Raw genomic sequence first — 15,884 nt, 5'->3', positions numbered from 1 at the left:
CCCAGCGTTTCTCATGATGTATTCTGCATCTAAGTTAAATAAGCAGGGTAACAATATACAGCCTTGATGTACTCCTTTTCCTATTTGGAACCTGTCTGTTGTTTCATGTCCAATTCTAACTGTTGTTTCCTGACCTGTACAAGTTTCTCAAGAGGCAGATCAGGTGGTCTGGTATTCCTATCTTTTTCAGAATTTTCTACAGTTTATTGTGATCCACACAGTCAAAAGATTTGGCATAGTCAATAAAGCAGAAATAGATGTTTTTCTGGAACTCTCTTGCTTTTTTGATGATCTAGCAGATGTTGGCAATTTGATCTCTAGTTTCTCTGCCTTTTTTAAAACTAGCTTGAACATCAGGAAGTTCACAGTTCATATATTGCTGAAGCCTGGCTTGGAGAATTTTGAGCATTACTTTAGTAGCGTGTGAGATGACTGCAATTGTGTGGTAGTTTGAACATCCTTTGGCATTGCATTTCTTTGGGATTGGAATGAAAACTGACCTTTTCCAGTCCTGTGGCCACTGCTGAGTTTTCCAAATTTGCTGACATATTGAGTGCAGCACTTTCACAGCATCATCTTTAGGATTTGAAATCGCTCAACTGGAATTCCATCACCTCCACTAGCTTTGTTTAGAGTTATGCTTCCTAAGGCCCACCTGACTTCACATTCTAGGATGTCCAGCTCTAGGTGAGTATGAGTGATCATACCTTCATGATTATTAAAGTTAGGATAATATAAGCAAAGAAATTACAAAGTAAAAACACAATTTGTTGTTTTTGCTGTTCAGTCATTCAGTACATGTCTGCCTCTTTGCAACCTCATGGACTGCAGCACGCCAAGTTTCCCAGTCCTTCACCATCTGGAGCTTGCTGAAACTCATGTCCATTGATTTAGTGATGCCATTCAACCATCTCATCTCTGTTGTTCCCTTCTCCTCCTGCCTTCAATCTTTCCCAGCGTTAGGGTCTTTTTTGAGTCAGCTCTTAACATCAGGTGACCAAAATATTGGAGGTTCAGCATCAGTCCTTCCAATGAATATTCAGGACTGATTTTCTTTAGGACTGACTGGATTGATCTCCTTGCTGTCCAAGGGACTCTCAAGAGTCTTCTCCAATACCACAGTTCAAAAGCATCAATTCTTCAGGGTTCAGCTTTCCTTATGGTCAACTCTGACACCCATACATGACTACTGGAAAAACCATAGCTTAGACTAGACAAAGCTTTTCCAGTAATGTCTCTGGTTTTTAATATGCCATCTATGTTTGTCATAACTTTTCTTCCAATAAGCAAGCACCTTTTAATTTCATTGCTGTAGTTACCATCTGTGGTGATTTTGAAGCCCAAGAAAATAAAGTCAGGCACTGTTTCCATTGTTTCCCATCTATTTGCCATGAAATGATGGGACTGGATGCCATGATCTTTGTATTTTGAATGTTGAGTTTTAAGCCAGCTTTTTCATTCTCCTCTTTCACTTTCATCAAGAGGCTCTTTATTTCTTCTTTGCTTTCTTCATCCAGCCTGGAATTTCACATGATGTATTCTGCATAGAATTTAAATAAGCAGGGTAACAATATACAGCCTTGACATACTCCTTTCCCAATTTGGAACCAGTCCATTGTTTCATGTCCAGTTCTAACTTGCTTTTTGAACCACATAAAGTTTCCCAGGAGGCAGGTAAGGTGTCTGGTATTCCCATCTCTTCAGTAATTTTCCACAGTTTCTTGTGACCCACATAGTCAAAGGCTTTACTGTAGTCAATGAAGCAGAAGTTAAATAATTTTCAAGTTCCTATTAGCTCTCGTTCATAGGAGAGAAAACATACTTCATATACATATAAAAATAATTTAATAAAAATATAGTTGGTCTTCTACAATCTAACTGGGAAAGACCTTCCTACCTTCAAACAAGGTCTACTACAGATACATGTAATAATCAATCTGATTCTTAATTAGAATTGGAATTATTAAAAATCCCCCAAGTCTGGGAAAAAACAGTCATGCAGATAAAATATACATCGAATAAAGAAGAATAAAGAGAATAAAGTAAACACTGAACAAAGGAGATTCCAGACAACTTATGGACAGAGGAAAACATTAAAACTATTTTTTAATTAAAAATCACTATAAAATTTAAAATGATGGTGTGACAATCACAATTAACTGATGGATAGCTATGAGTTAAAGCAATCCAAAGCACAGAGAATTCTTGGCATTTAAAACTACTATTATAATTTTCTTTAAAATAAAGGATGAAATATAGAATACAGTAACCTGATAACCATACATGATTAGTTAAGAAGTCATGGACAAGTGTAGGTACAATTTTAGAAGTACAATTTGCTTGATGATTTTGGAAGAAATTTTGTAGGATTTCGAATTTACAAGTGGAGCTTGTGATAAATTATCTTGTTTATAATGAAAACACAGAATTATGAGATTATAGATTAAAAACTAATGGAAACATAGTGTCAGATTTCAGTAACTCTTGATCTAATATTCTTTACCTAAGTTAATTTAATCAAAAACTCTACTAATACTAACATAGTTGGTGCCCTTATTAAAGAGTAGTTGACTATATGTTCATGAGATTTTTTTCTGGGATTTCTATTCTGTGTCATGGCCTAGGGGTCTGTTCTCTGTTCTTATAACAGTAAATAGTGTTTTGCTTACTGCAGCTTTGTAAGAGAGTGTTATGAACTTGTCAAATTAACCCGTCTCTTTCAGAGTTCTCCACAGTTTATTGTGATCCACACAGTCAAAGGGTTTGGCATAGTCAATAAAGCAGAAATAGATGTTTTCCTGGAACTTGCTTGCTTTTTTGATGTTCTAGTGGATGTTCGCAAAATGATCTCTGGTTCCTCTGTCTTTTCTAAAACCAGCTTGAACATCTGGAAGTTCATGATTCACATTTTGCTGAAGCCTGGCTTGGAGAATTTTGAGCATTACTTTACTAGCGTGTGAGATGAGTGCAATTGTGTGGTAGTTTGAACATTCTTTGGCATTGCCTTTCTTTGGGATTGGAATGAAAACTGACCTTTTCCAGTCCTGTGGCCACTGCTGAGTTTTCCAAATTTGCTGGCAGATGGAGTGCAGCACTTTCACAGCATCATCTTTCAGGATTTGGAATAGCTCAACTGGAATTTCATCACCTCCACTAGCTTTGTTCATAGTGATGCTTTCTAAGGCCCATTTGACTTCACATTCCAGGATGTCTGGCTCTAGGTCAGTGATCACACCATCGTGATTATCTGGGTCGTGAAGATATTTTTTGTACAGTTCTTCTGTGTATTCTTGCCACCTCTTCTTAATATCTTCTGCTTCTGTTAGGCCCATATCATATCTGTCCTTTATCGAGCCCATCTTTGCATGAAACTTTCCCTTGGTATCTCTAGTTTCCTTGAAGAGATCTCTAGTCTTTCCCATTCTGTTGTTTTCCTCTATTTCTTTGCATTGATCGCTGAGGAACTTAGAACTTCTTATCTCTCCTTGCTATTCTTTGGAACTCTACATTCAGATGCTTATATCTTTCCTTTTCTCTTTTGCTTTTCGCTTCTCTTCTTTTCACAGCTATTTGTAAGGCCTCCCCAGGCAGCCATTTTGGTTTTTGCATTTTTTTCCATGGGGATAGTCTTGATCCCTGTCTCCTATACAATGTCATGGACCTCATTCCATAGTTCATCAGGCAGTCTATCTATCAGATCTAGGCCCTTAAATCTATTTCTCACTTCCACTGTATAATCATAAGGAATTTGATTTAGGTCATACCTGAATGGTTTAGTGATTTTCCCTACTTTCTTCAATTTAACTCTGAATTTGGCAATAAGGGGTTCATTATATAAGTCATGGTCAGCTCCCAGTCTTGTTTTTGCTGACCATATAGAGCTTCTCCATCTTTGGCTGCAAAGAATATAATCATTCTGATTTCGGTGTTGACCATATGGTGATGTGCATGTGTAGAGTCTTCTCTTGTGTTGTTGGAAGAGGGTGTTTGCTATGACCAGTGCATTCTCTTGGCAAAACTCTATTAGCTTTTGCCCTCCTTCATTCCTTATTCCAATGCCAAATTTACCTGTTACCACAGGTGTTTCTTGACTTCCTACTTCGCATTTCAGTCCCCTATAATGAAAAGGAGACCTTTTTGGGGTGCTAGTTCTAAAAGGTCTTGTAGGTCTTCATAGAACCTTTCAACTTCAGCTTCTTCAGCATTACTGGTTGGAGCATAGACTTGGATCACTGTGACATTGAATGGTTTGCCTTGGAAACAAACAGAGATCATTCGGTCGTTTTTGAGATTGCATCCAAGTACCTAATTTTGGACTCTTTTGTTGACTATGATGGCTACTCCATTTCTTCTAAGGGATTCTTCCCCACAGTAGTATATATATTGGTCATCTGAGTTAAATTCACCCATTCCAGTCCATTTTAGTTCTCTGATTCCTAGAATGTCAACATTCAGTCTTACCATCTCCTGTTTGACTACTTCCAATTTGCCTTGATTCATGGACCTAACATTCTGGGTTCCTATGCAATATTTCTCTTTACAGCATCAGACCTTGCTTCTATCACCAGTCACATCCACAACTGGGTATTGTTTTTGCCTTGGGTCCATCCCTTCATTCTTTCTGGAGTTATTTCTCCACTGATCTCCAGTAGCATATTGGGCACCTACTGACATGGGGAGTTCCTCTTTTAGTATCCTATTGTTTTGCCTTTTCATACTGTTCATGGGGTTCTCAAGGCAAGAATACTGAAGTGGTTTGCCATTCCCTTCTCAAGTGGACCACATTCTGTCAGACCTCTCCACCATGACCTTTCTGTCTTGGGTGGCCCCACATGGCATGGCTTAGTTTCATTGAATTAGACAAGGCTGCAGTCTGAGTGATTAGATTGATTAGTTTTCTGTGATTATGGTTTTTGTGTCTGCCCTCTAATGTCTCTCACAACTCCTACCGTCTTACTTGGGTTTCTCTTACCTTGGACGTGGGGTATCTCCTCACGGCTGCTCCAGCAAAGCGCAACCACTGCTCCTTACCTTGGACGAGGGGTATCTCCTCACAGCTTCCCCTCCTGACCTTGAACGTGGAGTAGCTCCTCTCGGCCCTCCTGTGCCCATGCAGCCACCACTCCTTGGACGTGGGTTGCTCTTCTCCAAAATCACTGCAGATGGTGATTGCAGCAAATAAATTAAAAGACGCTTACTCCTTGGAAGGAAAGTTATGACCAACCTAGATAGCATATTCAAAAACAAAGACATTACTTTGCCGACAAAGGTCCATCTAGTCAAGGCTATTGTTTTTCCAGTGGTCATGTATGGACGTGAGTGTTGGACTATAAAGAAAGCTGAGTGCCGAAGAATTGATGCTTTTGAACTGTGGTGTTGGAGAAGACTCTTGAGAGTCCCTTGGACTGCAAGGAAATCCAACCAGTCCATCTTAAGGGGAATCAGTCCTGAATATTCTTTGGAAGGACTGATGTTGAAGCTGAAACTCCAATAGTTTGGCCACCTGATGCCAAAAACTGATTCACTGCCAAAGACTCTGGGAAAAACTGAAGGCCGGAGGAGATGGAGATGAAGGAGGAGATGGTTGGATGGCATCACCGACTCGATGGACATGAGTTCAAGCAAGCTCTGAGAGCTGGTGATGGACAGGGAATCCTGGCGTGCTGCAATCCATGGGGTTGCAAAGAGTCAGACATGACTGAGTGACTGAACTGAACTGAATGCTTTTTGGATAAGACATTAAAAACACAGGCAGAGAAAGTAAAAATAAACAAGTAAAACTACATCAAACTAATACACTTCTGTACAGCAAAGGAAATAATCAACAAAAATGAAAAAGTGACCTACATATTGGGAGAAAATATTTGCAAACCACATATATGATAAAGAGTTAAAATATATGAGGAACTCATACAACTTGATAGCAAAAGCAAAAACACAAACAATCCAATTTATAAAAGGACAAAGGACCCAAATAGACATTTTTCCAAAGAGATAAAAGTGGCCAACAGGTATATCATAAGGTGCTCAGCATCACTAATCATCAGGGAAATGCAAGTCATAACACAATCAAATTACCTCATACCCGTTATGATAGCTATTATCAAGAAGACAATTATCAAGTACAGCTGAGGATATGGAGACAAGGGAACCCAGTACTCTGGGTTGATGTGAATGTAAACTGTTACAGCCACTAAAGAAAATATAATTGAAATTTCTTTAAAAGTAAAACTACTACATGATACAGCAATCTTATATTTAGTTATATATATACTAAAGAAGTGAAATGTGGATCTCTAAGATATATCTATAGTCCCATATTCACTGCTGTATGAATTAAGTGTCCAACAACAGATAAAGGGATAAAAAAATTGTGGCATACATATATACAATGGAATATTATTCAACCATAAAAAGAAAATACATTTTCATTTAAAACGATGTGGATGAATCTGGAGAACACTATGCTAAGTCAAATAAGGAAGACAAAGAAAGACAAATATTGTATGATCTCACTTAGGTGTGGAATCTAAAAAAGCCAGACTCATACAATGGTGGTGCCAGGGACTGGTGGATGGAGGAAACATGAGAATGCTGGTCAAAAGGTACAAACTCTCAATTATGAGATGAGTAAGTTCAGGGGGGTTAATGTACAGCACAGTGACTATAATTCATGTTACTGTACTGTATACTTGAGATCTACTGATAGTAGATCTTGTGCATCCTCACTACACACACACACACCCCACATGATATACAGACACAAAGGATAATAACCATAGGAAGTGAAATATGTGTTAATGAGGTTGATTGTGGGAACTATTCTACAATGTATACATATGAAATAATGTTATTCACCTTAAGGAAATAAAATTTTGTCAATTTTACTTCAATAAAGCCAGAAGAAAGAAATTCTACTAACAGAAATCTAGGCTATGATAATATATTTAAATAATGCATTTATTTGTGGGTGTATAGAAGGCAATGGCACCCCACTCCAGTATCTTGCCTGGAAAATCCCATGGCGGAGGAGCCTAGTGGGCTGCAGTCCATGGGGTCGCTAAGAGTCCAACACGACTGAGCGACTTCACTTTGACTTTTCACTTTCATGCATTGGAGAAGGAACTGGTAACCCATTCCAGTATTCTTGCCTGGAGAATCCCAGGGATGGGGGAGCCTGGTGGGCTGCCATCTATGTGGTTGCACAGAGTCAGACACGACTGAAGCGACTTAGCAGCAGTAGCATATGCATATATGCACACATGTACATATATGTACACATGCCTATATTTACGTGTGTGCACATATGCATACATGTGTACATATGCATACATATATACATTATTTACACATATTATCATAACCTAGATTTTTGTTAGTAGCCTTTTTTTTTCTTTTTTGGCTTCTCAGGTGGCACTAGTGGTAAAGAATTAGCCTGCCAGTGCGGAAGACATAAGAGACACAAGTTCTATCCCTGAGTTGGGAAAATCCCTGGAGAAGAAAATGATAACCAGCTCCCGTATTCTTGCCTGGAGAATCCCATGGACAGTGGAGTCTGATGGGCTACAATCTATAGAGTTGCAAAGAGTTAGGATTGAAGCGATTTAGTGCGTGCACACGCGCACACACACACACACACATGCATGTATGTATGTGTCTGTGCATGTACAAACCATATAAATATTCAAGGAAACATTTAAATATATCTTTAATTCTTAGCTTACCATTGTTCTCATTTTTCTCCATATCCTTTTCAATCAACTTAATTTTATTCCATCCCTTTCTTTCTGCATGTCCCCATTTTACTAACTGTGTTTATGTAATCAAATTATGATTTTAAGCATGCATGTATGTTGTGCTACAGATAAAAACAACTACAAAGTGGTTTCACTAAAAATAAAACACAAATACATAGCAAAGTAAGTTTTACAGCATACAACCCTAAGATAAACTACAGTGCATCAGAAAAATTCAAAAGAAAGGATTTCTATTAAAATTATCCTGAATCTCTAAATATTAAAATGTATAAAAGTCAAACTTAAAAAAATCACTTTTTAATAGATATTATAATTGTAACTTTACTGTACTGGCAAAGAGACAACGGTGTATTAACTGTATAAAAACAGGGCACTTCTAAATTTGCTTTACTCATTAATTTAAATTTGCATTAAGTAATTTACATGTATGCCATTTTCACCCTTGCTATTTCCAAGCTTTAATTAGCTCAATTTAACTGAAATCTCTAGATAGGTCACAGCTCTCAAGTTCAATAAAATAGAGTAAAATGGGATTAATAGAAATTCATAAATTATCAGTGTTCTTTGGAGTACTACATACATAATTTTTTTTGTCAATATCCAGCATATTTTGTAACATCTAAATAAATAAAAGAACTAATAGTGTTGCATATAATATCCTTCTTAGCAAGATAAAGGGCATTAATTCAGGAAAAAAAAAATTCTGCTATTTTAGGGATATGGCTGGTACATCACATACCATGTTTTACTAGAACTATGGGCTTCCCAGGTGGTACCAATTCACTTGCCAAAGCAGAAACCGCAGGAGACAGGGGTTCCATCCCTGTGTTGGGAAGATCCCCTGGAGGAGGAAAATGGCAATCCACTCCAGTATTCTTAAATGAGAAATTCCGTTGACAGAGGAGTCTAGACAGCTACAGTCCATGGGGTCGCAAAAGAGTCAAACACGACTTAGCAACCAAACAATAACAACTTATTTATCTACCATACTGAGCATGCAGGCAGCATCAACCAATGCAGTCTTTCGGATCGCACTAGTTAAGATGAAAACTCTTTACCGTCAGTTCTCCCTTCTGCCTTCACTACATTGTTTTTAACAGCAAGCGTCACCACCTGACATAGCATTTTTGGTTTATGTATTTTTGTCTGTCTCCCCTCCTTCTCACATTCATCCTGATAAATGCCAGGTTTCATCCTTGTGCATTACTGCATGCCTGGGGCTAAGAACAAGGACTGATACAAACAGCACTCAAAGATATTTGCTGAAATGTGAAATGCATCTACCAGTTGCGATGTGCTTTTTGTGTTTTTCTGAGGCTCCGGTTAAAAACAGACCCAGTGGATCTCAATGAGAAATGCAATTCTTCTAACCTAGCCATGAGCACAGAAGGGCACAGAAAACACACATGCCTGCGTTCGGGTTCCAGGAGACACACCTTCCCTAGGTGAGCAGGGAAAAAAGAGAAACACTGTCACTCTGGTTGTCCGACTAGCATTTCCCTAGCCCAACTTGCCCTGTCCGATCGTCCCCTCTGGCAGCCACCTGCGCAGAACGAGAGCAGGACTAAGTGTGGTCCAGGGTTGGTGTCCCAGAGACTCAAGGCCAGGGAACCTCATCCAGACCACCCGATCCCATGCAAATAACATCAGAGGCTGGTTCAGCAGAGACTGCGATCTGAGTTGGGCTTGGAATCCACTTTCAAGAACAATCTACTTTGCAGGGGTCACAGGGCTCACCCATGGACATCTTCATCTGGAATCTGTGGCCCCGAGAACACAGGATGGCGGAAAAGTTCCCCTCGGCCTCCACCAGGCACCGGCGCCAGGAACTAGCCTGCATCACGACCAGCTTCCTCGCAGAAGCACCACACTCCACCAAACTGAGCACCACACTGAGTGGAAACCAAGAGCTGCCTATCCACACGGGTCCATAAGGACGTGACACACCAGCAAGCGCGCTCTGCGACGTCAGAGGTCACGACCTGTGACCCGTGACATCAGAGGCTGCGCCTTGGGTCGTCGGAGGATGCACGTGATCTCAGCCTCGCGTGTTCCCACCCCTATGACGATGAAGTTTCTAGGAAGTCTATGCGGGCCTCGCGAGCTGCTTGTGAAAGAGCCACCAACTCCTTGGGGCTGGAGGCTGCCCCTCTTCGAGGAGTTGAGCACCCTGGCCTCCATAACGTGCTGGCTCCAGGCCATCAGGGGTCTCATCTTCTCTTCCATCTAAGGTCGGTGATCCAGAACAGTGAGGGGGTGGGACACTGTGGACGCCTGGGCTCAGAGTGGAGGGGTGGACAAAGAAAACTCACCAGGGTCGCAGCCCCCAGTGTCCTTTCTCTATTTAGATTCCACTAAAAAATGACATCTGCAGATTTCTTTTCCACCCTGAAGTCCCCAAGGCCTATTCTTGTAGGGTAAGGGTATTAGAGAAAACGAGTTTCGGAGAAAGGAGTCCAGCGCTTTACAAGAACATATCACCTTTAATAAGGCGAGAAGGGGCAGCAGTCAGATTAGTGAGCTGCTGCACTAACCCAAGAAAAGTATAAATACGTATAGGCATATATGTGGAAATCTGTCTTAAGGGGGCCTGTTCTTCTCCAAGGTTGTTTGGATTAGTTATCTTTTAAACGCTGGGTCAGGGAATTCAGGAGATCAGCCTGAAGCTGGGACCGGCTGGGAGCTGGGCATAATTAAACTTAATGTCCATTTTTTCTTCCCTGAGAGAGTTCTTTGTTTGTATAGAATGGTGGGGAGGACCCTGAGGGGAGTTTTAACTCCAGGCTATTTTAAGCCGTGTAACTTTGCTTCAGTGCTCATCCTTTTCCACTTTTTCCACTCATTTGGAAACTTTTTTTTTTTTTATTGTGAGAATATAAAATGTACCATTTCAAACATTAAAAAAATTGTTACATAACTACTGTTAAAACATAATTAAAAAATTAAGTTGAAGTTACAAAAGTGAGAAAAACTTACACAATAAAAGACTTTAAATGATCTTCAACAATTGAAAACCATTGTAAATGGTTTTACACTTTGGTTACTAATCAAATGTCTATATCTGCTTTTTAAAGGAAAGAATATATTTATAAATCAAAGGAACACAAAATGTGCTATTCAGAATTATTTTATGTGTAAGTTAGATAAGAGTTTGCAGATATATTTACCAAAACTCAATTTAACCAGCTTAAAGTATAGTGGTAATTGACTGGCTTACACAAACAGAAAACCAAAAGTTAAATCAGTTAAGAAGTTACCTGGCTGAAGATTTTTAAAAATTAATAATTTCTTTTCAGTTTTCCCCTATGCCTTTCAAAATGATTTCTTCAGCAGTTGGCTGCTATAGGCTCCTGTGGCCTAAAACTTTCTTGTTCAGGTCCAGTGGGGAGAGAATATTTCGCTTCTAAAACCACAGAGAGGAGAGTGAAGAACTTGACCTCCCAGATTCCCACTAAACATTTTCAAAATTAGCCATGGCTGAATTGGGTTGTATGACAGTCCCTGAGGCCAACTGTTTAATTGAAACCTTGGCATTGAATCTGAGATTGGAATGAATGTCACTGAAATAGCTTTGTTTCAACAAGAGAGGAGAGATTCCCCAAGAGATATCCCCAAGTTACAGTTTGACTGGCAGATTTGGGATGAATGTTGGGCAGCAAAATCATGTGTCTGCTACACAGGTTTAGTTTCTTTTGGGTACTTTGGCTTGTATGTTCTTACTCATTGCCAATCATAAAGTAAAAGTGTAGCCACTAATAGTTTTGAGGGGATACAAGAGGAAACGTCACTAAGGACTTCTGAAGCGTTCTTAATTTTACTGGATTTCTTTTTCCTGTCTAGAATGTAGTAAAAGAGAGATAGGAATTCTTAAGTTCCCAGAAAGCAACAGCACAAAAGTACTCACTCATTAGAGAATAAGACTTGTGAGAAAGAATTAGAAGAAATTTAATCTCTATAAGAGATATAGCTAATTTAGTCATTTTAAGTGTTGGAAGCATTAGCTCAACTAGCCTTGTTTATTCTCTTCTTCCATCCCAAATTCCTGCTCACATGCTACTTGATACCTCCAGGCTGGGTTCTAGCATAGTACACATATCAGGTAATAATAATTACAATAATAAAAGTTCAGTGTTTGAGCACTCATGCGTTATTTATTCATTTTTCTAGGAACTTTATGTCAACTAAGTTGTTTTCTCATTGGAACAACTTTAGTTCATCTTACATAAAAAAATGAAATTGATGAGTTTTTAATACTTGCACAGAATTCTGAAAGCTATTGAATTTATAGCAGTAGAATTTCATATTAGATCTTTCAGGCTGCAATAAGTATGATATCTCTTATAATTACTGGAGGCTGCTATTTGCCTAGAGTGCTTATCACATTTCCTGGATTTCCTGTTATTTATTCGCAACCATCTTAGTCCACTGGTTTTTCACTGACAGTTTAATATGTGCGTATGGAGAACAGTTACAACATACAGGATGCTGGGCATCTAAGATGGATAAGATAAGGCTACTGCCCTTAGGAAGGACACAATTTGTTGTGAAACACAAGAAGGTAAACAGGTACATAAATATTATGTGACTGATGAAATTCTATTAATTGTAGATTATCTAATTGTAATTCATTATCCCACTGAGAACAACTAGAAAAGCTGAAAAAATATAAAAGTTGTTCTTAAAGACATCAGAGTGCTAAATAGGCAACAGAAAAAAAATAAAGGATCTCTGAGGTAAAATAACATTCTTTGAATTTCAAGTTATTTCTACTCATTTTCATATATAAAATGTGGCACTCAATAGTAAGGAATACAGTGGAAAGCAGAAGCTGTTATTAAAAATAACAATAAAATGCAACTGCATAAGATCCAGAAAAACAAGAAAACAGACACAGATGAATATATTAAAATATGTGAATGAAATCAGATATTATAACTAGAACTCAGCCTGAAGCATGTAAACAATAATTTGAGATGGAAGAATCAGGATGAACAGGGCTAACAGCTAATATTACTGTATATAATAAAGTGAAAGATTAACGCTGAATAGTTCAAAAAGAAATATGTCTTAAAATGCAGCTCAGCTTAAGCACTAAGTTATGAATTTGGCAGTAGAAAAGTTTAAACAGCTGAGGAAGGATTTAGATACCTGTGACAGGTCAGAAAACATAACGAGTGAAGTGCAGTCAGGAAGGAAATCTAGGAAGAGGGAGGAACTAAGGGTATAGTTACAGTAAAGTCCAACCCAAGCCAAAGAGAGCTCAGGGGAATAGGCTTTCATATTTATACAGCAGTTATTCGTGAACCAAGAGCTGTCTGGGCAAGCAGTGGTACACGAGGGATCTTACTATAGGTGTACATAGAGAAGTGCAGCTCCAGATACCTGGAAGCTGTGTTTTGCTGCAAGTCCTGGGTACAGGTAATAGAAAACAAAGCCCACCAAAGCTAGGGAGCAGAGCATCAACATAATGTAAGAGATCCAAAGGCAATTAGCAGAAATACCAACAAGGTTTGCTAAAAATGGATACCATCTTGAGGAACAGAAAAATGATTAAATCATACAGATCATCCAAACAGAAAGGAGCAGTCCCCAATTAGTCCTAATGAAAAATCATTTGACCAGATGAGAGGAAAGGTTAAGAGGGGAGGGTAACTGGTAGATAAAGGGAATGCTCACAGTTTGATAAATCATGGGCAGGAACTTTAGATAGAGTTCCTCTTTATTTTCTTTCCATATATTCTGTGCCTATAGCTCTTGAGACATTGAATAATTTTTATATATATGCCTGAGATAATGAGACATTATCAATTAATTCTATACAAAATATAGATCAGTACACAGAATCAACTAACCACAAACGAACTATGTTAAGACATCTTTAATTGCAGAAAGTAGTTTTGTGCATAGGTGAGTCATAACATTATAAGACAACTTCAGTTCAGTTCAGTTCAGTCGCTCAGTAGTGTCCGACTCCTTGTGACCCCATGAATTGCAGCACGCCAGGCCTCCCTGTCCATCACCAACTCCCGGAGTTCACCCAAACTCATGTCCATCGAGTCCATGATGCCATCCAGCCATCTCATCCTCTGTCGTCCCCTTCTCCTCCTGCCCCCAATCCCTCCCAGCATCAGAGTCTTTTCCAATGAGTCAACTCTTCGCATGAGGTGGCCAAAAGTAATTGGAATTTCAGCTTTAGCATCAGTCCTTCCAAAGAACACCTGGGACTGATCTCCTTTAGGATGGACTGGTTGGATCTCCTTGCAGTCCAAGGGACTCTCAAGAGTCTTCTCCAACACCACAGTTCAAAAGCATCAATTTTTGGCACTCAGCTTTCTTCACAGTCCAACTCTCACATCCATACATGACCACTGGAAACACCATAGCCTTGACTAGACAGACCTTTGTTGGCAAAGTAATGTCTCTGCTTTTGAATATGCTATCTAGGTTGGTCATAACTTTCCTTCCAAGGAGTAAACGTCTTTTAATTTCATGGCTTTAGTTACCGTCTGCAGTGATTTTGGAGCCCAAAAAAATGAAGTCTGACACTGTCTCCAGTTTCCCCATCTATTTCCCATGAAGTGATGGGACCGGATGCCATGATCTTAATTTTCTGAATGTTGAGCTTTAAGCCAACTTTCTCACTCTCCTCTTTCACTTTCATCAAGAGGCTCTTTAGTTCTTCTTCACTTTCTGCCATAAGGGTGGTGTCATCTGCATATCTGAGGTTATTGATATTTCTCCAGCAATCTTGATTCCAGCTTGTTCTTCATCCAGCCCAGCATTTCTCATTATGTACTCTGCATATAAGTTAAATAAGCGGGGTGACAATATACAGCCTTGACGTTCTCCTTTTCCTATTTGGAACCAGTCTATTGTTCCATGTCCATTTCTAACTGTTGCTTCCTGACCTGCATATAGGTTTCTCAAGAGGCAGTTCAGGTGGTCTGGTTTTCCCATCTCATTCAGAATTTTCCACAGTTTATTGTGATCCACACAGTCAAAGTACTTTAAAATAAAGTAAACCATAACTTTGCAAATATAAAATGGTATTGTAAAAACGTACCTAAATAAAACAGTGTGATAAATAATAAATAAGAGAGGATGTTGAGTGGCACCAGGGCTTGTGACCTTGCCCCCACAGACTTTTATGTAAGTGGGGCTTTTCTCTATCTTAGTGCCTATTCCTTTTCTGAGCTTTGATCTTTAAACTTTCAGGTGAATTTGTGAACTTTCAGAATGTTTGCAGTAAGTTTCTTTCCTTGCTAAAGTAATCCAAGATATCTTAAAGTAATTTGGACCAAAGTAGAAACCAATCCCCTGCCTGAAAAAAAAAAAAAGCAATATTTTAGAAGAGAGAAAAATACTACTGTATCTGGAAGTATATTATTCAGCATAAGCAGTTCCAAAGAAAAAGATAATCTGTGTATTTTGGTGGGTTGTGAGTTAAATTGTGCTTAGAAATAACAAAAACACAAGAAATAATTTTTGAAAAGAAAATATAATTGGTATATAGAAATGAATAAATTAGAAAAAAAAAGTAATAAAAGAGATAGTTTGGGAAAATTTAGATAGCCCAATACAGCCTGATAATAATAAAAGTGGTAATACTATGATTGACTACATACAAAAGAAGTTAATAGGAGTGCAATAAAGTACTTTGCCCAAGTTTTTCAAGTGATGCAGAAGTGTGACCTCAGCAAGAATGGTGGAATAAGAAGTTCCAGAAATTCGTTTCTCCACCAAAATAAGAAAAAAAATCAGAACCAACTTTTCCAAAATTCTGAAAACTAACCACCATGGGCAGCAGTACTGAAGAGTGTTTATTAAAAACAAAAATTGTGGACTCTCAGTGAGAACAGTGAGCTTTATGGCATTTCAATTTGCCCCATTTCCAACTCTCCCTCCTCAGTTCTGTAGTATTCTTGAAAACCAGAAACCTGAATTCAGCATGAAAACCAGCAGCCTGGCAGCCCCTAGGCTGGGGGGTAGGGGAGCAAAGTAAGAATGGAGTTTCTTCAGGACCATGTTCCCTGAAAGACTGCTTGCAAAGCTGCCTTTTATTTGGCAGACTGAGCTCATCAAGTGCTCCTTTTTGAGGAATCATTCATCAAAACAAAGGAAATGTTG

Source organism: Bos javanicus, chromosome 16 (assembly GCF_032452875.1).
Source record: "Bos javanicus breed banteng chromosome 16, ARS-OSU_banteng_1.0, whole genome shotgun sequence".
Taxonomy (NCBI): domain Eukaryota; kingdom Metazoa; phylum Chordata; class Mammalia; order Artiodactyla; family Bovidae; genus Bos; species Bos javanicus.
This window is presented reverse-complemented; position numbering follows the sequence as displayed.